General features: G+C 42.4%; 1 protein-coding gene and 1 pseudogene across 1 annotated transcript in view; one reads left to right on the top strand and one right to left on the bottom strand.

Moving 5' to 3' along the window:
* Nucleotides 1-7,879, bottom strand: part of DNAJC13 (DnaJ heat shock protein family (Hsp40) member C13) — a 125,460-nt gene extending 117,581 nt beyond the window's left edge. The window contains exon 1 of the mRNA XM_075546931.1: nt 7,627-7,879. The gene's annotated coding sequence lies outside the window, so the exon portion shown is untranslated. The remainder of the gene's footprint in view (nt 1-7,626) is intronic.
* LOC142446075 (TAR DNA-binding protein 43-like) lies at nt 3,093-25,543 on the top strand (annotated as a pseudogene).
* The last annotated feature ends 1,938 nt before the right edge of the window (nt 25,544-27,481 follow it).

The following is a 27,481-nucleotide window of genomic DNA, read 5'->3' on the forward strand; positions in this document are numbered from 1 at the left end:
TGTTGGGTTGCTATAAGTCAAAATCAACGCAGAAGCACACATACAAGCACAGTGGAAAAAGGTACAAACGTAGATAACTTTCTATGTAAAAGAGAGAAAAGTAAAGACGTAACTCCATCATCATCTTACTACGTTTCTCTTTGTTCCTCTGTATGCAATAATGCTTTTCTCTGGTTGCCTCTCTGGTTTAAGGTGCACCTTTCACTGGTTATTCCCATAGACAAACGCCTACTTATAAAGAACTAAGCTCAGATTCTAATTGGTTTAAATATAAATCACTAAATTCTCTTTACAATATACTCTAAATGTTCTGGGAAAGCATCTATAAATTGAGTGTTTTATTTTCATATGTATTTCAGAAAACAAAGCTGATGGCAGTACCCATCCTTGGTACTTTTCACCAATATGACAAACAGCCAGCATTTCTTTCACAATAGCCCTGCATCTATGTCAAGGCACAAAACTCTGGTATCTTCATTAGGTTTTTGATACAATTGCATTTATTGAAATAATAAATGCAAATAGGCAGTTCTGCTATAATACTTGTTTTGAGTAATGATTTATTCCCACACAATTGATACATTAGGGAGAGAGCTGAACCTGAGAACTTCAAATTTGCTTATGCGCAACTTTGTCTGGAAGAAATACTCAAGCTAAACTCACTGCCATTGAGTAAAGTCCATTCCTTTGTAGAGATTCCAGTTTCAGTCTGGCAATCAAAATTTTCTGGCCTAAGAATTTTTCTGCATTTCTTACAGAGTAAGCCTGCTAGCAATAAATTCACTCAACTTTTATTTTAGTGCTCATGTTTCCCCTTTATTTTTGAAAAGATGTTTAATGGTTATAAATCTCTAAGTTGACAGCTCTTTCGGTACTCGAACTCCGCCATCCTTCTTACAATGCTTCCCTTTGTTCCTGCTTTTCTCTGGTTGCTTCCAAAGTGGTGTACTTTCTTTTGCTTACGTATCTTTAGTTTGGGGGAGAAAGGTATTTTATATGCTTCTTGAATATATATGCATCTGTGTTTTGATATCTGAGAATAATTTTGGAAAGTTCTCTGCCTTTATATATTAAGATAGTTTCTACTCCATTTATAGAATTCCAATTATACATATATTAAAATGTTTAATATTGTCCCTCAGCTCTTGGATTGTTTTTAATTCTTGTGTTTCAATTTGGTTAACTTCTATTGAAAAATCTTTTAAGTATACCAATTCTTAGTGCCAAATCTACTGATAATGCCAAAGACAAACTAGGTCTCTTCTATTGTACTTAAAAAATAATAATATTGGGGGCTCGTACAATTCTTATCACTATCCACACATACATCGTGTCAAGCGCATATGTACATTTGTTGCCATCATCATTCTCAAAACATTTCCCTTCCACTTGAGCCCTTAATATCAGCTGGTTTTCCCCCTCCCTCCCCACTCCCCCATACCTCATGAACCCTTCATAATTCATAAATTGTTATTTTTGTCATGTTACACTGTCCAATGTCTCCCCCTGCCCTCTTCTCTGCTGTCCATCCCCCAGGGAGGAGGCTATATGTAGATTCTTGTAATTGGTTCCCCCCTACTATCCTACAGTCCCTCCACCCTCCGGGCATAGCCACTCTCACCACTGGTCCTGGAGGAGTCATCTGTGTTTCCAGTTCCAGATTCCCTGTGTTTCCAGTTGCTATCTGTACCAGTGTACATCCTCTGGTCTAGCCAGATTTTTGTAAGGCAGAATTGGGATCATGATAGTGGGGGGGAGGAAGTATTTAAGAACTAGAGGAAAGTTATATGTTCCTTTGTTGCTACCCTGCACCGTGACTGGCTTTATCTCCTCCCCACAACCCTTCAGTAAAGGGGGTGTCCGGTTGGCTGCCGATGAGCTTTGAGTCTCCACTCAGCACTCACACATTTTCAATGATATGATTTTTTGTTCCTTGATGCTTGATACCTGATCCCTTCGACAGTTCGTGGTCACACAGGCTGGTGTGTTTCTTCCATGTGGGCTTTGTTGCTTCTGAACTAGATATCCTCTTGTTTATCTTCGAGCCTCCAAGATCCCAGACGCTTTATCTTTTGATAGCCAGGAACTTTTCATTTGTAGCATTTCCACTTGATTCTTTCTTCTATATCCCATGTCTCTATTAAAATTGCCCAACCGGCCTTGCATGTTGACAATTATTTTTCTGTTAGCTCTTTCAACATATTAGTCATAACCCCTCAAAATCTACTGCCATCAAGTTGATTCCAACTCATAGCAATCCCATACAGTGTTCCTGAGACTACATTTTTTAACATCATTTTATTAGGGGCTCATACAACTCTTATCACAATCCACACATACATCAATTGTGTAAAGCACCTTTGAACATTCATTGCCCTCATCATTTTCAAAACATTTGCTCCCACCTAAGCCCCTGGCATCAGTCCCTCACTTTTGCCCCCTCCCTCCCTGCTCCCCCTCCCTCATGAACCTTGATAATTTATAAATTATTATTTTGTCATATCTTACCCTGTCCGACGTCTCCCTTCACCAATTTTTCTGCTGTCCGTCTCCCAGGGAGGAGGTTATATGTAGATCCTTGTAATCGGTTCCCTCTTTCAACCCACCCTCCCAGTATCGCCACTCACACCACTGGTCCTGACGGGATCATCTGTCCTGTATTTCCAGTTCCTATCTGTACCAGTGTACATCCTCTGGTCTAGCTAGATTTGTAAGGTAGAATTGGGATCATGATAGTGTGCGTGTATTGGGGGGGGGGAGGACAGGAGGAAGCATTTAGGAACTAGAGGGAAGTTGTATGTTTCATCGTTGCTACATCGTACCCTGGCTGGCTCGTCTCCTCCCAGAGACCTCTCTGTAACTGCCCCCTCATTCACAATATGAGAGTCTACATTTTTATGGGAGCAGACGGTCTCATCTTTCTCCCACAGAATAACTGGTGGATTTGAACAGCAGACCTTGCAATTAGCAGTCCACCTACCACACAGTGGCATCAAGGCTCTTAATACATTAATAATAGTTGTTTTAAATTCCCTTAAAAGATATGAACATCTATGTCGACTGGAGTCTGGTTCTAAAGTCTGATTCTGAATATGCTTCTTCTTGGCTTTCACAAGTCTGGCCTTGTTAAGTTTTTGCTGAAAACTGAGCATACTGTGCAAGACAGTAGAAACAGGTAGGTAATGTTTATGACTAGAAATGAGCATGTCTTTGCTTTGCACCAGAACCCTGGTAGCGTAGTGATTATACATTGGGCTGTTCTCCACTAGGTCAGCAGTCAAATCCACTAGCAGCTCCATGAAAGGAAACAAGGCTTTCTGCTCCCATAGTTACAATGGTTTTCCTGAGCAAAGCCTAAAGTGGAGTTTTTGTGTTCACCTAGGTAAGACTTGGGCTGAGTTTTTTATTTGCTGTTGCTTTGGTTATGTTCACAGACAACAGGCTTCAAATATCTGCAGAAGTACCTGTGACTATGGGGTAGGTTGGCATTCTAGATCAATGTCTGATACTTATGCTGTGTCTCAGAGTCTCTTTGCAGAATTTTATCCCTCACCCAATAGCATTCTGCTATTACAGCTTCTTAGCTTGCTAGGAGGAGGCAGGGGTTATAATCTGTCCAAATTTTGACTCAGGTTTGGTCATGGGCATACATTGTGTGCCTGGATCTTAGGATGCAGCCTTCTCTGTTCTCCTGAGCTATAATTCTAGGCTTAATGCCCTTTTCCAGATGTAACTTTTTCCTTTGTCTTTTTTTTCTCCAAGCTCAATGAGCATTCACCAAGAAGGGCACCAGTGACACACTTCATCCAAAAGATGATGACTCTTATTCCATGGAAAAGATACAGGGGAAGATCAAACATTGTGAGATGTTCTCCTTGTCTAGGTCAGGAGCACATTAACATATTTTCTGATAGTCTGTGTCTGAAAATAAAGAGAATATCCAAAATGAAGGCAAGCCCATCAAATCTACTGGGACACATGGTGATCTTGTATTATATTAGGTTTCTGAGATGACATCTTTATGGGAGCAGTCAGCCTTGTCTTTCTCTCCAGAAGCCCAGGGGTGGTTTGGAACTGCACCTCTTGAAATTAACAGACCAACAGTTCATCAACTGCAGCACAAGGGCTCCTCAAATTTCTGTGATTTCCAAGAGTTTCACACTGTCCCAACAGCAGGCTCTCAGCCGTCACCAAGTTATCATGCCCGGTGAACATTTCTTACCAATGTCCAGGTCTCACATCTCCTCTCTCTCTAAAGGAATGGCATCTCCTTAAACTGTGATCTACTTCAACCTCCACTCTTTAACACCGTGGTTCTCAAGCTCTGGGTCATGAGCCCTTTGGGGGTCGAATGACCCTTTCACAGGAGTTGCCCGATTGACAACAGTAGCAAAATTACAATTATGAAGTAGCAATGAAAATCATTTTATGGCTGGGGGCGGTCACCACAAGAGGAACTGTATTAAGGGGTCGCGGCATTAGAAAGGTTGAGAACCACTGCTCTAACAAGATTCAACAAAATTCCTGACTTTACTGTTAGTCCAATAAACTTTTGTGGTAATAATGCAGAGCTTCTTCCAGTTGTCTAAGTTCTGGGACTCAGTTGGAAAGTGGCGATATCACTATTTCATGACAGTAAAGGAGGTGTAAAAATTTTAGTACAAAAAGAGAGTCTTTATATTTGGTATAAAAAGGGAGCCTGATAAAGTGGAGAAATGCTGATTTAAAACATTTCTTAGATCACAAGGATCTACATGTGACCTCCTCCCTGGGGGACGGACAACAGAAAAGGGGGTGAAGGGAGATGCCGGATAGGGCAAGATATGACAAAATAATAATCTATAAATTATCAAGGGCTCATGAGGGAGGGGGGAACAGGAGGGAGGGGAGGAAAAAGAGGACCTGATGCAAAGGGCTTAAGTGGAGAGCAAATGCTTTGAAAATGATTAGGGCAAAGAATGTACAGATGTGCTTTATACAATTGATGTATGTATATGTATGGATTGTGATGAGAGTTATATGAGCCCCTAATAAAATGTTTAAAAAAATATTTCTTAGAAAAACTCTCCTACCATGTCAAACATTACAGTCAACTTTACACTGCAAACTATGGTGCAGGATGTCTGCAAAACCACATCTGTACTAATTTTAAGGACCATAATTAGTGAAGTATGGGTAATGTAATTGAAGCCTCAAATTCACCTGTATAACGAGAACTGGGTTAAGAAAGGAGCCATTAGTTAAAATCCATTGTTACTTAAACTCTAATTTAGCGTCTAATAGTAGATTCTACTATCAACCTTACAAATTTAATCACAGGGTTTCAAACTTGCTCATACTGGTTAGACCCCATGCTAATCCCACCTTAGATATACGAAATCAGATCAGTAAGAATCACCTGGGGATCTTGTTAAGCTGTGGATTCGGATTTGATAAATCTGGAGTGACTAGCAGCGCTAGTGGTGTGGCCATACACTGGGCTGCTAACTACAAGGTCAGCAGTTCTAAACCACTAGGCACTCCTCTAGCAGGGTACGATACCAAAGCTTTCTATTTCTATAAACGTGAACAGTCTTGGAAACTTGCAGGGGCAGTTCTACCTGGCCTCTAAGGTCACCATGTGTCAGACTCCACTTGTGAATGAGTTTGGTTTTTGGGGCTTGGAGTAAAAATTGTAATTCTTAGCAATGTCCAAACTGGGATGCACCAGTTTGAAGCTCTATTTAATAAAAAGTATTGTTATAGTCTTATAAGTTAAATTCTAATAAATAACTCTTTTCATGTGCTCTTCATCTCTTTAACTGTTTGACAGTATTAATTTTCATATAGTTCATGACATTTACTATCAGCACTTTACTGAGGGAAAAAAGTCATGTCCATTTCCTCCCAGTGGAAAAAAAATAGTAGTATTTTCCACGAACTAAATTCCAGCCTTCAGGCCCTCTACATTACTATCTCTTAATAACCCTCTGACTCCTCTTTTCCTCATTTAACATGGTCCTCCTGTTTTCAGATTTGGAGTCTAGTATATTATTTTTTAAGCATGGATTTAGTGTGCTGAATGCACTGTAATATTAAGATAAGCTAGTTTTATGATACAGTCCTTTGAATGTTGTTTTACATCACATTTAAAATGCTAACTGCATTCTCTCTATATGCCAAATTAAGTCAAGCAATTAAACTTTCTAGAAACCACAGAATTGTGTAATCTTTTGGAAACAACAAATTTCTAGTGTCTCTAGATTTTTAATAAAACAAATCCTGTTTCACATTCCTCTACACTCAGTGTTATATAAAAAGTGACTACTGAGAATTATTTCCCCAAACCCTGCTGACAGTCCATTTAAATCTAGGTTCACAAAACTAAAAAAAAGAGTAAAAAAAGGCTAATTACTGGGGAAAGTTCTAGGAAAGTATCTTGAAATTTTACTTTTCTGCAAACATGTTACACTTCAACATGCTCAAAATAACCCTATAGTAGAAGGCGATATCATTGGATAGAAACCCTCCAGGGGAGGAAAGGAGGTGGAGGTGGGGGTGGGGTCGAAGGAAAAAAATACTTGAAGTGGGAAATCACTACTTTGGTTGACCACCACCACAGCTCGCCCCACGCAACTGATAAAGAAAACCTCAAATCAAGAGTGGCCACTGGACGCCCTACAAAGAGGAAACAATTTAAAGGCATTCATCTTACTTGTCACAATCTCAAATACACTTGTAAGAGCCACTCCATGGGAGAAAGCTGCGCTTTCTACTTCTGTAAACAGTAACTGTCTTGGAAACTCACAGGGGGTCTCTGAGTCAGAGGGGGAGAGAGAGAGAAGAGAGAAGAGCGAGCGAGCGAGTGAGTGAGTGAGTGAGTGAGTGTGTGTGTGTGTGTGTGTGTGTGTGTGTGTGTGTCGGGGGAGGGGGCGCGTATTCCACTTAACTTGTTCCCACTTCACAGTCCCTCTTCAAGAGTTAAATCGCAGCAGCCTAGGGGAGGTGACCATGAAACGGTTACCTTTTCAGGATGGACATGGAAGAGAGGAGAGGTGGGGAGAGGACTTGATTTGGGAAAGGGAGGGGCAGAACAGACTACGTGAATCCTCCCCATTTCCCAACAAAACGAAACAAAGCTAAACTAACAAATACAAAGCGAATCCCCCCATTTCCCAACGAAGCGAAACAAAACTAAGCCAACAGATGTAAAGTCTGTGCGAGACGTGGAGACACGAAGAGCTGGCGACCTAAGGAAAACTAGAGTTGCAAGGCATTCAGCAAGCAGGGTCCCCGGGACCAGCCTGCTGGAAGGGAATCCCGAGGGCGGAGCCCAGAAGGGAGTGAGAGGCACACGGTGTAGGGACTTGCTGCGGACCAGGGGGGGGGGGGGGGGCTGAAAAACAAGAAAGCAGAGCAAAAAGAGGGGTGGGGCGGAGGGAGGCAGCGTCCAGAGCGGATGTCACTGGTAGCCAGGGGTCCCAGGAAAGGAGCCTTGGGGGAGGGTAATCTGCCTGCTGTTAGTAGCTGCATTGTGCGGCGGCCAAGACCCCATGCCTGGTTTTCCCAGCCCTGGCCCTCCAAGCCCCCCAAGACGTGGGGAGGGGAGACAGAGCCCCTGAGTGCGGTGCAAAGAGTCTGCTTTACCTTCGCGGGAGGCTGGAGAGGCTCCAGCCCGAGCTCCTCCCGCCGCCGGCTTTGCGTCCAGAGCGGGAAGAGGCGCTCTCCGGCCTCCGCCTCACCACTTCCCCTTTTCCCGGCCGGGGCCCAGTAGCTCCGCCGCCGCGGGATCGTAGTGCCGCCGCGGCGCTGCCTCCCCGCCCCCTCCGCCTCCTCCCTCAGCCTCTCAGAGTCCCACTCTGGAGGGCGCCATCTTCGTCCAGGCTGAGAGGACCGCCCGGCAGTGCGCCTGCGCCCCCACAGCCAGGCAGTCACGAGATCCAGTCAGCTGATTGCCACTCCTGCTCCTTCTGCCCCGCCCACTTCCGTGTTTTCTCCGCCCTCCTCTTCCCGTTTGCTTCCTTCCCTTAGGATTCACGTTCCTCCCGACCGCCCTCTAGAAACTGCGCTTGCGCAGACTGGCAAAGGTGGCGCAGCGCTCAGGAGTCTACGTTCCGCGTGCGAGAGCCGGCCCCGCCCCCTGGAACCCTCGGTAAAGGGCACGCCCCCCAGCCCGCCCTCAAGAAACTGCGCTTGCGCAGACTGGCAAAGGTGGCGCAGCGCTCAGGAGTCTACGTTCCGCGTGCGGGCGCCCGGCCCCGCCCTCCGGAGCCCTCGGCAAAGGACACGCCCCCGCACGTTCGCCAAGGGCTGCGTCCCTGTCACGTGCCCGCACCCTGGGAGGCGGTTGTGTTTGGCCTTGGTTTGCAGCTAGATTAAGACCTGGTGCCAAGTTCATGTGAACCTTCGTGGCACAGTGATTAAGCACCGCCTGCTAACCGGAATTTGGTGGTCAGAATCCACCTGCAGTTCTGTGGCAGAAAGATGTGGCAATCTGCCGCTATAAAGATTACAGCAACGCCGGAAACCAAAACCACAGAAGGCAGCCCTAATCTGTCCTACAGGATGGGCAAGGTGGCAATGGGTGTGTTGGCTTGGTAATTCTAGTGGATTTGTTAAACCCAAGCAATCTGAACCTCTATACCGTCTCTCTGAATTTAAACGGGAGTCAGGAGAGGAAGGACAGGCTATCATAATTGAGACTAAAACAAGGTTTTAATTAAGAAGATCAGTCTTCTGGGCCTGAAGTCTAAGGATCACTGTTCAAAAATAAGTGATGCTCCCGCGTAATTTTAAAAGCCAGCCAGTATAAGGTGACTTAACAGCGATACATTCGTTGAACGATGGTTGAAGTCTCTGATATTAGGGTTTACTACTCACTGCAAAAAATCTTGAAATTGTAGTGTCTTGGTTATCCCTCCCATCAGTAGCTTACTGGTTTATTCTTAATGGTTATCCCGCTTGACCCAATTAACCTTCTGCCCTGTGTGTGTGGAGATGGTGGTGAGCAAACTGTGTGCACTTATCTTACTAGTAGTTGTCCCTATTCTGCAGCAGGAAGATAAGGTGCATGTAAGGGAAGGTACTGGGAGTCGCTGTGGGGGTGGGGGTGGGAGGGAAGACAGGGCCTGAAATTGAGTAGGAAGGAAAAAGGCAAAACAAGAAACAGATGGACTCAGCTCAGGGACATTTTCCTGCTTATACCATGGAAACAGAGACATATTTATGTGGTGTTTATAGATCCAAAGCCTTCCAGTAATCCTAGGAGATGTAGCTATAGAGTATAATGTTTCTACTTTCCCCACAGAGTCCAAGGAACTTGCCCAAGGTAACTTATTTTGTGACTGTTAGCCAAAATGCAGGCTCAGGATTTTTAACATCCGCCAGAGTAAAACCAAAGGCACTGCCATTGAGTCCATTGTAATTCATAGCAAACTTATAGCACAGGGTAGGAGTGTCCCTATGAGTTTCTGAGACTGTGATTCTTTACAGGAGTGGGAAGCCCGTCTTTCTCCCTTGAGGCTAGTGGTTTCAAACTGCTGACCTTGTAATCAGTCAGCAGCATAACTCGTACCCACTATGCCACCAGGGTTCCTTTAGGGAGACCAGTAACTATTCAATCTCCATTTTGTCTCCATTTGGAACTAACAAAATAGATTCTAAGGGTAGGGGAAGCCTTGGACATCATGAATGTGCTCTTCCCTCTGGTGGAAAATTCTCTTTGCCTCAGGACCTCCCCTCCCCCCCCCACCACCTTGCAGTTTTAGACATCACTTCCTTGTATGTAGCCCAACTGTCTTCTCTTTTATGAAGCGCTCCTTCCCCTTTTCTCCTGTATGACATCCACCTAAGTGTTTGCCAGGATGGCGCAGCAGCCTACTGTCTCTTCTCTGCCTTGCCCTGCTACCAGCCACAATCACAGCTTCTCACTGGCAGAAGTCATAATCCTTGTGCTTTCAACTATAGCTCACAGGATCTCACTTCAGTTTTCTTCAGCCCCCTGCTAACTCTTCATTGGATTTGCAAAATTCTATTGGCATCTTTCTCAAAACACTAGAATTAAGCAGGACCCAAAGGAGGTAGCAGGGTGTGTCTTTATTTTCCTTACTCTGTTAAAACAATTGGTCCCCATCTTTTTTACTTCAAAAAGTGCACAGAAAAAATAGAATGGAAAGATAATGAAAAAAAAGATAATGAAATTTTTATGTAGATCTTTTGAAGCCTTATAAAAGAGTTTGCTAAGATAGAACCCAGAAACATCTTTTATTGGATATATTTTTTTATTCAAAATCTAAGCTCATGCTTGCTTTTCCTGGCACTGTTTTCATAGAGAAGAAGCACCTACTTCACAACTGGAATAAGAAACATCATAGAACACTGATTCTCAACCTGTGGGTCGCGACCCCTTTGGGGGTCGAACGACCCTTTCACAAGGGTCGCCTGAGTCAGGACAGTAGCAAAATTATAGTTATGAAGTAGCAACAAAAATAATTTTATGGTTAATGGTCACCACAACATGAGGAACTATTAAAGTGTTGTTTTGTTTTTTGCTGTTGTTTACCTTAATTTAGGTGCAAATGAATCTTTGGCATTCTAAGAAGTTCTTCATTGTCAAGGGTGTGTGTGTGTGTGTGTGTGTGTGTACGATGATATTTTGATTATTTTTCTAATATTATATTGCAGTAAATGAATACACATGTGCTTTTGATGGGGTTAGTGGCTGGTGTGGGTGAAGAGTCCTGAATATACCATGGACTGTCAGGAAAACTAGCACATCTGTTAGTTTGGGGAGAAGTACAGCCAGAATGTTTCTACACTCCAGACCACAGGGTGTGGAAACCCAGAACGAGTGCTTGAGGAACTCTCCACAACCCGAGATGCACGGACAGCACCAAATGCACATATTCTCCCAGAAGGACGTTTCTTCACCTCAACCCTCTGTAAAACCAGACGCTGTCTCCTACACACACCTGGCTCCTCATTTGTGCAGGTAAAGGATCCCCATCTCTAAGAATATCCACTGCCTTTGTCTGTTATTCTTAAAGAGCCATTGACACCATTTATTTTTCACTTGGCAGACCCTTCCTTTGAAGTGCTCTCCTAGAGGGCTCGGGACATTCAAGACGAACACATTGCCCATTTTATTGTACATAGTAACAAGAGGTTTGCAAGCCCCATTACTATAACACCTTATTGTTGAATAAACTCAAGACTCTTCTCCCAATGTTGGAGATCAGTCCCCTGTACTCTGCTTTTTGGTCTACTTTTTGTATAATTGCACATGTTGCTCCTATGGACCTGTTGGACTGTGAGGCTGGTCCCACAACTTCTCATTTACTTTGTCTAAAGCTCATGCAACTCAAAAGAAAAGGTGTCCACTTATTACTCTTGGATAATAACTTATTTATATTTACTTATAATCATTTGAGAACATTATATAATTACAAATTAATTACATAATTTAATGATTGTGATTATATAGATTATATACAAATGCCATTTCCAGGTAAATCTTAATTAAGATAAATGCTTATTTTGTCCCCCTTCTAATGTACAGCAGTAAAAGATGAAGGAAGTAGTATTTTGAATAATTTGTCTTGTAAAGTGACTGGTTCTCAATCATACTATAGATTTAAATAATAGTGAATCAATGTAAACCAATATAAAACACACTTATCAATCAGTGTAATTTTAAAATATTACTAATGTAAAGTGATTCATGAGTTGATTATTTTATCTACTGTCTTCCCCACCCGAAGCCCCCCTCCCTGACCCGCCCACACACATTGTAGTTACTTTGGGTATATTACAAACCATCTGTTTGAGTTGTAAACAGTATAACCAGAAGCCATACTCACCGTATTGAGTCAATCCCAATTCATAGTGATCCTATAGGAGAACGTAGAACTGCTACTGTTTAGTTACAACTAGCGTGTCACTTTTTACATATTTTGGAATCCCTGGATAGTTTCATTGCTTAAGGAGTTTGGCTGTTAATGGAAATATGGTAGGTTGGAATCCACTTCAGGTTGCCTAGCTATCTGCTTCCAAAAAAATCAGTCATTGAAAACTCTTTGGGTCAGTTTAGCCCTGACTCACACGGGTTGGAATCAACTCAATGATAACTTCTATCTTTATCTTCAAACAATGTATCCACTTCCCAGGGGATATATATTTTGATATATTTGCTTTACCTTGTAGATGTTAAAATTCTATTGCTAGTTACTTAACCTTTGATCCTCAATTTCTTTATTGTTGAAATACATATCAACTATGATTGATTTGAGATTAAGAGTAAAAATATGCAAACTCACTTCCATCCAGTTGATGCCAACTCATAATAACCCAATAGGATAGGGTTTAACTGTCCCTGTGAGTCTCTGAGACTGTAACCATTTAAGGGAGTAGAAAGCCTTATCTTACTGCCTCAGTAGAGTTGGTAGTTTCAAATTGCTGACCTTGAAGTTAGCAACCTAATTCATAACCACTATGCCACCAGGGCTCTTTAACATATGAGGGAGTACCCCCCAAAACCAGGATTTCACTGGGTGGAGCCTTCGTAGTAGGCATTTTTCCCACTAGGTGAGCACAAGCAACTAGCTCTGAGTTGGTATAACCAGTGGTATCGCCTGGGAAGGTTCTCTCTGGTCACAGTGAATTTTTTCATAAAAGCAGTTTTGCTCAAACTTCATTTTTTGGGGTGTGTGTGTGTGTGTGTGTGATGACTGATTTAAGAGAACAGTGTCTGGCTCTGAAATGTTTCCTGCTCAGGGTAAAATGTCACAGAAACTGTTGTGATGTTGAACACAGCTTACAAGGACAGCACTATGGGAAAAACTCAAGTGTATGAGTAGTTTTCTCATTTCAAAAAAGGTGAAATGTCGATTGATGATAAACTGCATCCCAGGATGTCTACTTCTTGAATGGACCAAAATGTTGACTTGTAGTGAATTTGGAATTCGTTCTACCAGGTCAGATTATGGATCAAGCTTTCTATTTAGAAGTTCTGAAAAGATCATGTAACAGTGTGTGACGAAAAAGGCCTGATTTGTGGCAGAAGGGGACTGGTTTTGCCCCCAGACAATGCACATACTCATGCAGCCATCTCAGTGTGTCAGTTTTGGGTAAAAAAAACAACATGCCTCTCTTGGCCTATGTAACTGACTCACCTGACCATTCTCTGTGTGAATTCTTTTTCTTTCCATGAATGAAGAGGGCAGTGATTTGATGACATAGAAGAGGTGAAGAAAAAAAAAACTAGGGAGGTAATAAACAGATGTGTTTGAAAAATATTTCCAATAATGGAATCACAGATTTGACAAATGTATTAAGTGGAATGGAGAGTACTTTGAAGGTGATAAGGTTGTTTTGTTAAAACAATTAAATACATAGTTTTAGGGGGGAAATTCTGGTGTTTTGGGGGTACCCACTCATTTATACAAGAGGGTTTCAAAAAGTTCATGGAAAAAATGAAATGAAAAGATAGTAGGATTTGGGGGTAAACTTTTTGGTAAATTTTCTTGAAAGCCACCTCATGATGGACCAATATTATTTTTATATTATAAATGTACATAATGTGCATATAGAAGTATAAAATAGATGTATATAATAAATATAAATGTACATAATAGAAGAACAAAAATCATAAACTTTTCAAAAAATCCTCATCTTTCACTGCTCATTTGTTATCTGGTCAATTCCAATTCACTTTGATCTGATCAAAGAGAGGAGAACTGTGCCAGAGGGTTCCCTGTGCTGAAATCTTTAGGGAGCAGATTTCTAGACCTCTTCTCCCACAAGGCTGCTAGTGGGTTCAAGCCACTGATCTTTTGGTTGGCAGCCAAGCACTTAACCCTTTCATCACCAGGTGTTCCTTCATCTTTCATAATAGGTAGGGCATTAACACTATTAAAAAACCCAAGGAGCCCAATGCAATGGGTAAAGTGCTAGTTGAGCTGGTACATCACTAAACATGACCTCTGTGGTAGCTACAACATTTCAGGTAAACTTGAAGATATATAAAAGGGCAGGGGTGGTGTTCAACCTGTCAGTCGGGTCATAGGCAATGCTGCACATGCAGCCCCCTGTGGCATTTCAGCACACACAGTTTGGTTAGTCTGCTCATGTATAAGTTGTTTTACTGATAGTGGATTAATATGCTCAGGTAAGAGAGGTGGAGCTATTGACTGGGTCGGCTCAATAGGCTCAATATCCTCCTCTTCCTGATCATCGGCCCATATGTTCCCATCCCATGTTTCAGGGTCCCCTTTCTTTCCAATTAATGCCCTTACTTTAATATTAGACACTGCTCTAGAGCTGTAATTCAGCTGATGCTGTAATTCAGCTACTCATAAGATTAGAATCTGGATTTGGTTTTTGTTACATAGGGCTCTCTAGAGAAACAAAATCAGGACACTTATGAATGTGTGTGTGTGTGTGTGTGTAAAAGGATAGGTTTATATAGTGAAAAGGAGTACAACAGAAAATTACTATGATTTTCCATAATGGAAATATGACTGACCCGCACACCTGAATGGGAGTAAAAGAAAAGGAGAATAGATGAAAAGATACAGCATCTGGGGTCTTAAAGGCTTGAAGGTAAACAAGCGGCCATCTAGCTCAGAAGCAACAAAGCTGTCATGAAAGATGCACACCAGCCTGCGTGATCACGAGGTGCCAAAGGGATCAGTTATCAGGCATCAAAGAACAAAAAATCATATCATTGTGTGATCACCTCCCTGATATGATTGCTGAAGACAAATGGTTGCAAAGAAAATGTGGCAAAGAAAACTGGTGGTGCTTGGCTATCAAAAGATACAGTGTATGGGGTCTTAAAAGCTTGATGGTAAACAAGTGGCCATCTATCTCAGAAGCAACAAAGCCCACATGGAAGAAGAACACCAGCCTGTGTGATCACAGGGTGTTAAAGGGATCAGGTATCAGGCATCATCAAAACTAAAAATCATACCATAGTGAATGAGGGGGGGAGTGCGGAGTGGAGACCCAAAGCCCATCTGTAGGCCACTGGACATCCCCTTACAGAATGGTCTCGGGGGAGGAGATGAGTCATTCAGGGTGCAATATAGCAACAATGAAACCTACAACATTTCTCTAGTCCCTAAATGCTTCCTCCCCATCTACCCTTCTATCATGATCCCAATTCTACCTTACAAATACGGCTAGACCTGAGGATGTACACTGATACAGATAGGAACTGGAAATACAGGGAATTCAAGGCAGATGATCCCTTCAGGACCAGTGGTGTGAGTGGCAATACCAGGAGGGTGGAGGGAGGGTCGGTTGGAAAGGGAGACCGATTACAAGGATATACATATAATCTCTTCCCTGGGGGACAGACAAAAGAAAAGTGGGTGAAGGGAGACGTCAGACAGTGCAAGGGATGACAAAATAATAATTTATAAATTATCAAGCGTTCATGAGGAAGGGTGAGCGGGGAGGGAGGGGAAAAAATGAGGAGCTGATACCAGGGGCTTAGGTGGAGAGTAAATGTTTTGAGAATGATGAGGACAATGAATGTAGAAATGTGCTTTACATAATTTATGTATGTATGGGTTGTGATAAGAGTTGTATGATCCCCTAATAAATTGGTAAAAAGGGGGGGGCGGGAGAAAGGACACCCAATGTGTGTTCTTATAGGGCAGGGAGCTGGATATAAATTTCCAAGGCTATAAATCGTTCCAGAAACAAGCTACCACAGCTTTCTCCTGCAGAGTGACTGCTAAGTTCAAACTTGTCAAGTCACCGACCTCTCTGTTAGTACTCAAGTGTCTAACACTGTGCCCTAGGGATGCTCCAAGAATGACAGACACATGAAAAAAAAAATGTCCAACATCATTAAAACTAAAGCAAAAGCCTAACCGATGCCATTAAATCGATCTGACTTGGTTGCAAATCTTAATAGAAGCAGACTACCACATCTTTTTCCCACAGAGCAGGTGATGGGTTCCAATCACCAACCTTTCAGTTAGTAGCTCAACACAAAGCCCATTGTGCCACCAGTGCTAGGCCATTAGCCATTCTTTAAAAACAAAAACCAAACCGACAAACCCAATTCACTGCCATTGAGTCAATTCTGACTCATAGCAACCCTATAGGGCAGTGGTTCTTAACCTTTCTAATGCCTGACCCTTTCACACAGTTCCTCGTGTTGTGGTGACTCCCAAAACCATAAAATTATTTTCATTGCTACCTCATAATTATAATTTTGCTACTGCTATGAATCGGGTGACCCCTGTGAAAGAGTCATTTGACCCCCAAAGGGGTCACGACCCACAGGTTGAGAACCACTGCTAAATGGCCCGGACTCATCACCAGCCATGACAAAATCAAAAGCCAAACTCACTGCCATTGAGTCAATGCCTACTCTGAGCAGGGTGGTTTCTGTGAGTTTCTGAGACTGTAACTTTTGGGGGGGAGTAGGAAACCCTACCTTTCCCCAAAGTTGCTGATGGTTTACAGCTACTGACCTTGCAATTAGCAGCCTAACAAGAAAGAACTATATCACCAGAGCGCCCATTAGCCATTAAAGAAATGCAAATTGTGAGTACTATAACCCCACATTCCTAAGTGTCTAAAAGAAAATTATTGACAGCACCAAGTGTTGACAAAGGTGTGGAGCGACTGGAATTCGGTTGGAATTGTGGTTGGTGGAAATGCAGAATGGTACAGCCACTGTGCTTATCAACAATCTCACATCTGCTAGCTGCTTTAAGATATGTGAATGTATGTTCAATAAAAGCCTGTACTCATTTGTGTATTGATACTGAATTCATACTTACCCATAATTAGAAACAACACAAATATCCTTCAGTGCATGAATGGATCCACTAAATATGTTCTATCCTGTGGTAGTTACATGATCTGTGTCAATTTGGGACGAGAGGATTATGAGTGAAGGGTGGAGTCTAATCTGTCAATCGGATCATAGCCAATGAGGTCTCTGTGTGGGCATGGCCTTCTCCTGAGAATTCTGGCAACTCTTATTTTTCATCCTTGGAGGTGAGAGACACACACTCTCTGTCGACTCACTCTGAGAGACACTCTACTGACAAGACACATGGCGCTGTGCCCTGGGAGCTGGAGAAGCTACATAGACCTATCCTGATGCAACCAGACCTGTGGAGCCGGAGAAGCCATGTAGAGACCCCTCCTAGCACTGAGATGCTTACAATACTACTGGATCCACAAGACTTCTAATCCACTAGCCTGTGATCCTCCTGCATTCGGCATCAATGCATGTATTTTGTGAGTCTAAAGAGGACTTTATAGATTGGTATTGGACATATGGGCTAATATTGTTCTTATGGACTTGATCTGGGCTGGGCTGGGAAGTTTTCTGAATATTCAATTGCTCTTGTATGTAAATATTTCTCATACACATGTGTGCCTATGAGTTAGTTTCTCTAGTCTACTCAGACTAACACATATCCATACTATGGTAGACTACTGAAAAATAAAAAGTAAGTTTTTTTGATATGTACAAGAGCTTGGTTGAATATCAAGGCAAACTGAGTGCAAGAAGTCACTCTCAAAAGGTAAATATTGTGTGATTCCATTTATATGTCTTGAAAAGATAGATCGTTGGGGTGGAGAACAGATTTAGTAGTTGCCAGAGCTTTGGGGGTGGGAGATATGGTGACTATAAATAGACAGTGTTAGTGAGTCAGAAATGACAAAGGCAGAAGAGGTGACAAATGCAGGAATGTGAAACGCAGAGAAGGTGAAGACAGGTTTCCTCACATAGCTCTGTAGCACAAAGGAAAGTGAAGGGCAGAGAGGCACATATCCACACCCCGCCCCATTCCTTTATCCCACCTCTCCTCCGGTATCTCCTCAGAACCATCGGTCCAGTTCTTTTCATCTCCAAATTATTTATCCCATCTATCTTATCTAGGTAGACATGCAGATGCATTAATAAGTACAAAAACTCAGCAAAACCAAATAAAACAACAAAGGAAGTCAAGACCAACAAAACAACAACAACAACAAAAGAAAACCACTGACAGAAATGGAAAGGCCTATAAATAGTTCAAGGACTATTTGTTGGCCTTTACAAGTGTTTTCCAGTGGAGTCTGATGCAGTTCCACACTCTGTCTCCAAAGTCTATTTTTTGTATTCCGGGGGATTTCATCACTTTGCTCCCCTTGCTGCTTTACTGCTGCCCTCAGTGTTTCGCCTCAGCATGATGGGGTCAGATTGTGCACAATTCCCACACTGTTTTCAGTATTGTCTCCTGCACTGCTGTGGTTTAGCGAGGGATGTCGTGTCTTGTGGTGGGGTTGGCCCTATGGTCCTCTGTGCATAGTCTGCTTTCAGTAGGAATATCATCCTCAGGGCTTGGGGGGCCAGGATGTTCTCCCCTCCCTCTCCATCTCCCTTCATTTCTCCTGTGTGCTCTGAAGTGCATTCTCCAGAGGGGCTGGGTGTGCCCACATAGGATTGGGGCCAGCCCCGCAGACCTCTCTATTGGTTCCCTGGTACATGCTGGTATGCTGTATTCATGTCTTGGCACATCGGGTTGAAGCCTGGTCTCTCTCTCCCTCTCCTGTGGAGATATAAACAATACCCTCCCCTTGGGTCGGTTAGGGCCCTGCTTCCCTCCCCCCCATGTCTTTTTTATTTTCCCTCTCATTCTTTCCCCCTTATCCCTCACCTGAAATCTTTCTTGGGAGCAGGGCAAGAACAAGGAGTGGGAGAGGCTTGAAATGCTGGGCCTTCTCCATAGTAACAGCAAAGGGAACTTTGCAGGACAACGGGGCTATTTTATACACTGATTGCGGTGGTGGATACTGCAGTGACCCCGCTTAGCATGAGGAACTCCATTTTGTTTGAAACTGCCTTCAACCCCTGCTAGTATTTAGCTGCCCCTTTCATTCCTTCCCTCTCGCTGTTCTCTGGACAGACCTTGACCCTGGAGATGTCTCTGGACTCTGCCTGCTCAATCAGCAAGAAATGTCAGCAATCTTGTTAGACCTTGAATTATTACCTGCAGCTGTGCTGTCGTCCCCCCCCCTCCAGCCCCCTGCCAGCTTGATAGAAATGTAACTGCTTGGATACCCCTCCCCTTCAGCCAGCCCATTACTTGGAACTATAAAAATCCTGGAACCTCGTTGTCCTGGGTCCAGAGAGTTTTCCAGACTCTAGCTTCCTCTCGAACCAGCTGTTAATAAAGGCTTTAAGGAAGCATAAAGTGGGGTGATCTTGCCTGATATAACTGATACATAGTTATAGCTACTAAAATTCATAGAACTAACTATATGCCAAAAGTAAAGAAAAAGTAAATGAAAGTACAGTAATTTTAAGATAAAAATTCAAATAATAGAAAAAAACAGTGATCTTAATAATAATAGTACCTATTAAAAAACCCTTTGATGAAAAGGAGGAAATTGGAATCAAATTACCCCTCAAAATCAACTCTCTACCTAAGGTGAGCCTAACAAAAAATGCTTCCATAGATAACATAAAGTCAGGTCTTATAGTTAAAAAAGCAATGATAATCATTAAGCCATGAATTGGTATTAACTCACTGCTATGGAGTGCATGCTGACTCACAGTGCCCTCCTGTGGGTTTCTGAGACTATAACTGTTTATGGGAATAGAAATCCCAGTCTCTCCTACAGAGCTGCTGTGATTTTGAACTGCTGACTCTGTGGAGGAATCACAGCCCAAATCGCAGCCCAACACTTAACCATTACCCTACCAGGTCTCTATTGCATTGGTATTAATGCATAATTTACAACTGGGACCATGAACGAGATGGAAAACAATGTAATTGTAGTTCAGAACAAATTAACTTAGTATAGAAAATTAACTAATGGATACATAATCTATGAACCTTATTTTACCTACATAATTTCTATCTGTTGAGTAAGTTTTACTGAAATTGAACACACTCCAAGGGCATTTTCCTTTATGTTCTGATTAGCACATTTTGTATCACGATGATAAAAACGAACCATACAAATTTTCAAATTGTATCTTCTTATTTTATAATAATGTACTATATGTCTCCAAAATTAATCAATTACAACGATTTCTGACTCATAGTGACCCTATAGGATAAAGTGGAACTGCTCCATAGGGTTTCAGAAACTGTACGTTTTTATGGGGGCAGGCAGCTTAAACTTTATTTTTCAGAATGAACTGATTTCGGTGTTTGGAATAATAGGCCCACTAACACAGCACTTGCCTGCCACTTTGTTGTAGAATGGTGACTTGTGTGTTGCTGGGATGTTAGAAGCTATGTCACTAGTATTTTAAATACCAGCTAGGTCACCAAAAATGAACAGGTTCCAGAAGAGTTTCTAGATTAAGAACAGACTATAAAGAAGGAATAAAGTGTCTACTTCAAAGAAATTGAAAACCCTATGGATAGCATAAAAACATTGTCAGTTACTGAAAACCTCATGAATAGAAACAGAACATTGTCAGAGATACTGCCAGAACATAAGCTCTCAAAATAGGACTGAGGAAAAGCTGCCTTTTCAAAGTAGACTAATTGCCTTAGAATCAATTCTGACTCAACAACTCTTTAGGACAGGAGAACTGCCCTTATAGGTTTCCATGACTAACCCTTTATGAGAGTAGAAAGCCTCCTATTTCTCCCATAGGGCAGGCCACAGATTTCAAACTGCTGATGTCGGGGTGAGGAGCACAATGTGTAACCACTATGCCAGCCTGGCTCCTTTCTCAAAGTAGAGTAGACCACAACGATGTCAAAGGAGTAAAGTTTTATCAGTAAAGCCTTGAGACCGTCATTTGCTGATGGAGCATTAGTTAAAATGAGAAGCAACAGCGGCAAACATCAAGCAATCATTGGAACTTGGAACATACGAAGTATGAATCCAGGGAAATTGAAATTTTGCAAAAATGAAACACATAACAATTGATATTCTGGGAAATCACGAGTAATGATTTGGACTAGTATTGGTCATTTTGAGTTAGGAAATGATGTGACTTACATTCCCAAGAATGACAGATTCAGGCGGAATGGTATTGCATTCATTGTCTAAAAGGACATTTCAAGATCTATCTCAAAGTATAATCCTGCCTGTGATAGGCTAATATCTTCCGAATACAATGAAATCCACCCAATACAACTGTTAGATAGCCAGAATAGTCCCCCATATGGACTAGTGGGGATCGTCTTCCCAACGCCTGCATAGTGCCACCACAAAGGGGTTTGAAAGAAATCAGACACACTAATTTGACACCTATGGAAGATCCCAATTGAGCATGCACAGACTAGGACCAACAAATTGCAGGAGAAGTTAAGCCACGGCCTAGGAAAGCGGTTCTCAACCTGTGGGTCACAACCCCTTTGGGGGTTGAATAATCCTTTCACTGGGGTTGCCTAATTCATAACAGTAGCAAAATTAAAGTTATGAAGGAGCAACGAAAATAATTTAATGGTTGGGGGTCACCACAACATGAGGAATTGTATTAAAGGGTCGTGGTATTAGAAAGGTTGGCCTAGCCACATGACTTCACACAGGTGGGCTTCAACTCAGCCAGTAGGATCAGGCAATACCCTCAGCCATGCCTCCCTGGCCAGTGGAGGTAAAAGCAGTCTAAAGGCATATCACCATTCTCTTTCAGGTATGCTTGACAGGCAGAGGGCAGAAAATCTCTCCAGCGTGCTGGTGCACATATGCCACTTGGGCCTGGGGGCCTGAGATCCCGTTCAGGTCTCTCTCTTGGCCCCTGAGATTTCCTGGTTCTGAAAGAGTGGGTGTGGGCTCCTGTTCCTGTATTATTTTCATGTGTTTTTTCACGTTTAGCCATGAACTCCTGCACGTTCACATGCAGGCTTGTATGCTTTCCTGAAACAGTGTGTACTTTTTGAGACTGTAATACCGGAAACTTCCCTTTTCTTCATAAAAGTCACTTGAATTACAAATGTGCTTCCGATGCATGAATTCTCTCAGCACCCCAAAGCAAGACCCAAGGTATGCCAATCCAGAACCCAAACACAGCTACTATTTAAATGTATGCACCAATCACTAAAGCTAGTGATGCAAAAATTGAAGAATTCTACTGATGTGGTCCCTCACTGCTTTTTTTCCTCGTCAAACTTACTAACAGAAGCCTAGCAGAAAACTTAAAAAAAATATTTGAGTATATTAGGGTAACAGAAGATGAGAATAATTAAACAAAATTTTTTTCTTTAACATTTTATTAGGGGCTCATACAACTCTTATCACAATCCATACATATCCATACATATACATACATCACATGTGGATCCTTGTAATCAGTTCCCCCTTTCCAACCCACTCACCCTCCACTCTTCCAGCATCGCCCCTCGCACCCCTGGTCCTGAAGGTATCGTCCAACCTGGATTCCCTGTGCCTCCACCTCCTATATGCACCAGTGTACAACCTCTGCCCTATCCAGTCCTGCAAGGTAGAATTCGGATCATGGTAGTTGTGGGGAGGAAGCATCCAGGATCTGGGGGAAAGCTGTGTTCTTCATCGGTACTACGTCACACCCTGACTGACCCATCTCCTCTCCTAAATCCCTCTATGAGGGGATCTCCAGTGGTCGACACTTGGGCCTCGGGTCTCCACTCTGCACTTCCCCCTTCATTCACTATGGTAGATGAACCAATTTTAAGGATAGCTAGAGTCTGCTGAGAACCAAAGTTCCTCCATGTTTGCCCTTGATCCCATGAAATGATCTGCACAAACAGAAAAGAATGTGCCTTTGTCAGACACTAGTGAACTAAGAACATTGACGATCACAATTGAACACCTGGACCCATTCTGAGAACCCAAGGACTCAGAACCCCTGAAGCAGAATTATTGCAAGCACAAGAAAACAAAGGCCACACCTTTCCACCACTAGCCAGAAACACTTCCCTACCCCTCTCCCCAGGTTAGCCTTGCATTTTAGAGTAGGCATTAGCTTTTGTACTTGGGGCTGATGCATGTTATAGCCTAAGCTCCAGCTGATGCATCATTCTGCCTTAGCCCATTTGCACCCAGACATAAAATAAATCTTGATGTTTGCTAGCACTTGGCCTTGTGTCTGAGGTAAGCCACCTCGCTGAACCATACATTTGGTGCTGAAACCAGAAGAGGTGATCCAGCCTGTTTGCTTTTTGGGACCTGTTCACCCTCTCCTCTTGCAACTCTATTTGCTTGGCACACCGGATCCTCAGACCCGAAGCAACAAGTAGTGATCCAAAGTACACTGTATCCCGACTTTCTTTGACTGCTTCAACCCATCTGGCCTCATGACTGAATTGAGTCTCTTCTCTAGACCTTCCATTAGAGATGATGGAGCTCATACCTTGGGACCTTGCTTTTCCATTCTTGCTGTGACTCACATCCTGCTGTGCTGGAGTCTTGGACTGACTTACAAGCAAGCAAATGCATTAAGAAGTGCTCTGACATTGGGCCTCTAATCAAGTACTCCCTCAACACAAGAACACTTTGTTCTATTAAGCCAGCATTCTGTGATGCTCACCTGCCCGACACAATTGCTGAAGACAAAATGGGTGCATAAGCTGATGGTTCTTCGCTATCAAAAGATATAGCGTCTGGGGTCTTCAAGGATTGAAGATAAACAAACGGCCATCTAGCTTAGAAGCAACAAAGTTCCCATGGATGAAGCATACCAGACTGTGTGATCAAGAGGTATTGATGGGATCAGATATCAGGCATCTAAAACCCAGAACAAAATCATACCCAATGTGAATGGGGGGAGGGTATGGAGTGGAGACCCAATGCCTATCTGTAGACAATTGTATATCCCTCAGAGGGGTCACAGGGAAGAGATGAACCAGTCAGGGTGCAGTGTAGCACCGATGAAACACACAATTTTCCTCTAGCTCTTTTGTGCTTTCATCCCCCCACTATCATGACCTCAGTTCTATCTTACAAATCAGATTAGACCAGAGCATGCATACTGCTACAGACAAGAGCCTACAACACAGGGTATCAAGGATAGATAAATCCCTCGGGGCCAACAATCAGAGTCAAGATACCAGGAGGATTAGGGAAGGGTGGGAGGAGCAAGAGGAAATCAATCACAAGGATCAACCTAGAATGCCCTCCCAAGGGGATGGACAACAGAAAAGTGGGTGAAGGGAGACAGTGGCCAGTGTAAGACATGAAAAAAAAATAATAAATTATCAAGGGTTCATGAGGGAGGGAGGGGAAATACTGAGAAGCTGATACCAAGGACTGAAGTGGAAAGAAAATGTTTTGAAAATGATGATGGCAACAAATGTACAAATGTGCTTGACAGAATGGATGGATGTATGAATTGTGATGAGTTGTACAAGCTCCCAATAAAATGATTGAAAAAAGAAGTGCTCCAAAGTTCCTTATGGCCAAGACTTCTTTGCACTAACCCTTGGTTGCTTATAATGAGGCAATTGAAATCCCGTCAGAAGATGATGGACCAGTGATACCATTGACAGTTACAGCAGTTTCTGCGGACCTGTGGTCTCCACTACAGGAACCCAGCATCTCAATGTATGAGAAGGCTCCAGCTAGAGAAAAGAATTCTGCATGCTCCTGATGCCAGCTGGGAGAATCTGCTCTATGTTAGTAGCACTCCCAAAGATAACAAAGGAACAATGGCTGAGATGGTTGCTTCATCCGCAGTGAAAGTAAAAAAGAATCCAGAAAACATCTGACTTGCTAGTGTTGGCTGGGTCTCCCATGGGAAACAACCGAGCAGGAGCAAAAGGAATCGTATAGTACTTTTTGAGATGTTCTCATGGTTCCGGCCAAGAAATATATAAAAATTGGTCATTCAAGAGGATTTGGATTTGTTTGTTTTATGGAATATGAGACCCTGGTGAAAGTCATGTTGCAACTACATATGACAGATGGCGGATGGTGTAACTGTAAGCTTCCTAATTCTAAGCAAAGCCCAGATGTTTGTTGGACACTGTACGGTGGATGTAGCTGCTGATGAGTTTAGGTAATTCTTTTGCCAATGTAGGGAGTGGTAGATATCTTCATTCCCAAACCCTTCAGGGATTTTGCTTTTGTTAATTTGCATATGATCAGCATACCCAATTTCTTTGTGGGAGTTGACCATTAAAGGAATCAGCGTACATATATATCCAATGCTGAACCTAAGCACAGTAGCAACAGACAGAAAGAAATGGAAGATTTGGTGATAATGCAGGTGGTTTTGGGGATTAGGAGAATTTGGTAGTAGTTGAAGGGGTGAAGCTGGCTTGGGAAACAATCAAGGTAGTAATATAGCTTGGGTCGGGGATGGGGTAGATAAACCTTGGGGTTTTCAGCATTAATCTAGCAGTGACGGCTGCACCCCAAACCGCATTGCAGAGCAACTGGTGTATGGTAGGTATGTCAGCAGAACCAGTCAAGTCCTTTCAAAAACAGTCAAAGCCCAGTCAACATGCAAAAGGAGCCAAATCAGGCCTTTGATTCTGGAGATAACTCTTACAGTGATTTCAGTTTTGGTGCCGCCAGTGGTTGGGGATCAGCCCTAAATATAAGGTCAGGTAGTGGTTTTAATGAAGGTTTTGGCACAAGCCAGAATTCTAAAATCCTCTAGCTCCAGAGTATGGACAGTGGATTCTGGTTTTTGGTTGAGACTAGTAGGAATTCAATTTTTTCTAACCTTGAGGTAAATATGTTGTAAGATGTATGTGTACTACATTTTTTTCAAGATTGGTTTGTTCAGTGTGTAATATATTTAGTGTATTTTAGAAAAAGAAGACAAGCTGAAAAAATTTTATGCTTTGTTAGTTAAAGGAATGAACTATTGAGTGGTTCATAGTGAGCAGCTGTTTTCCTGATTGGTAAACCAACACGCTATAATTGATATCAAAATGTTGCTCCTAAAAAATTTTATCCCTGAACTTGTCAAGTGAATTATTTGCATGCCCAGAATGGAAACCATTGGTCAGTACTGCATTCTTTTCTCCTTGTTTTAATTTGAATCCCAACAAATAGATTTTTCCTTAGGAGTAGCCCTTTTTTGGATATCATGATGTCTTGGGTTCTTTTTTCCTTGAGAAGAATGGGAATTGTGGATCATTGTGCTCATTTGGAACTTGTATATGGATCAAGAGGAAGTTGTGTGAAGAGAAAAAGGGAATACTGCTTGGTTTAAAATCAGGAATGGTGTGTGTCAGCCTCTCACCATATTTGGGTTTTCATTTTCCTTTTTCCTCATGAATTTCTCAATTTTCTGTAATGGATCCCATCCATTAGAGAAAAAAAAGATTTGTATTATCCAGAGAAAGTTTCCATCAGCTTTTTTGCTTGCCAAAAATTTAATACCTCCTCACATGATGTGCAATAGCCCATTAGCAACAAACTCTACCGCAAGAACTTTACCTGCAGAAAAACAGGTTAAATAAGATTTTTATTTTATCACTTTAAATTTAACCTTATTTCAAACTTCTCAAATATTATGAATATTGATTACTTAGGTAAGCATATTAAGTACTGGAGTGGAGAAGAAATCTTAACTACTTTAGTCAATGTAGAAATAAACAGAAAGCAACAAGACAGAAATTTTCTTCCAGGTTGAGCTGCTGATTAATTATCAATGTGGAGACATTTGTGCTAATGAGTTAGGTAACTTATGACATGTGTAAGTAATAGAAGCTTGGACAATCAGGAATAGATGTTGTTACAGTTGGAAAGCAAACAGAACTGATCGAAGGACTAGTTCCTCCCATCTGCTGCTCCTCTAGACTTCTTTCTTTCGCTTCAATGAGTGTTTTGTGGTTCTTTTGCTCCAGGATCCATCTTCCAAGCCTACCTCTCTTGCTCCTTCACCTCTGGTTCTTATAGCATCCTGTTGCTGTCCTTCACAAACTTTCTGGAGTCTCAGCACAACAAGAAAAACATATTTCTCAACTGCCTAGAAATTCATTGAGAACATTTCCTCCCCCCTCATTCAATTACTATGAAGGTAGACTACACACTGTGAAGGAAATGATTTTTCTCCACAAACTCAGGCTGTTATAATAGAATGTTCAATCAGGTGACACGCATACAGAAAACCAACGACTTCAGTATTCACTAGAAATGCTTTTTGGTGGTGTGATAGGTTTATTGTGCCAACCTGGCCAATAGACACGTGGGATTAATAAGATTGCAGTTTAATTGAAGGGCACAGAGATAAATGGCTCCGTCAGCCTTGCCTTTCTGTCTCTTGATCTCTGATGATCAGACCAGTATGCAGCTGCCTTAGCTACTTCTCTGCCTCAACTTGTGAACTACACTACCTGTGGGACACCCAACCTGTGCACCATGGCACTATCGCTTGAGGTTTCTTTGAGTCCTGCTTTGCCACACTGCTGGTATATACATTAATTGAGCTGGGAACCCTGTCATCTGGCTGACTGTCACCTGTCCTGCTGCTTGCTACCTGTCGCCACACTGCCTGTATTAATCTATAGAAGACTCAGCTGTCTGCTTCCTTGACTTGCACCTCGTGGGTTGAAGGACTGCCAGTGTCTTAACAGCCCTCATGAGT

Source organism: Tenrec ecaudatus, chromosome 4 (genome assembly GCF_050624435.1).
Source record: "Tenrec ecaudatus isolate mTenEca1 chromosome 4, mTenEca1.hap1, whole genome shotgun sequence".
Lineage (NCBI taxonomy): Eukaryota > Metazoa > Chordata > Mammalia > Afrosoricida > Tenrecidae > Tenrec > Tenrec ecaudatus.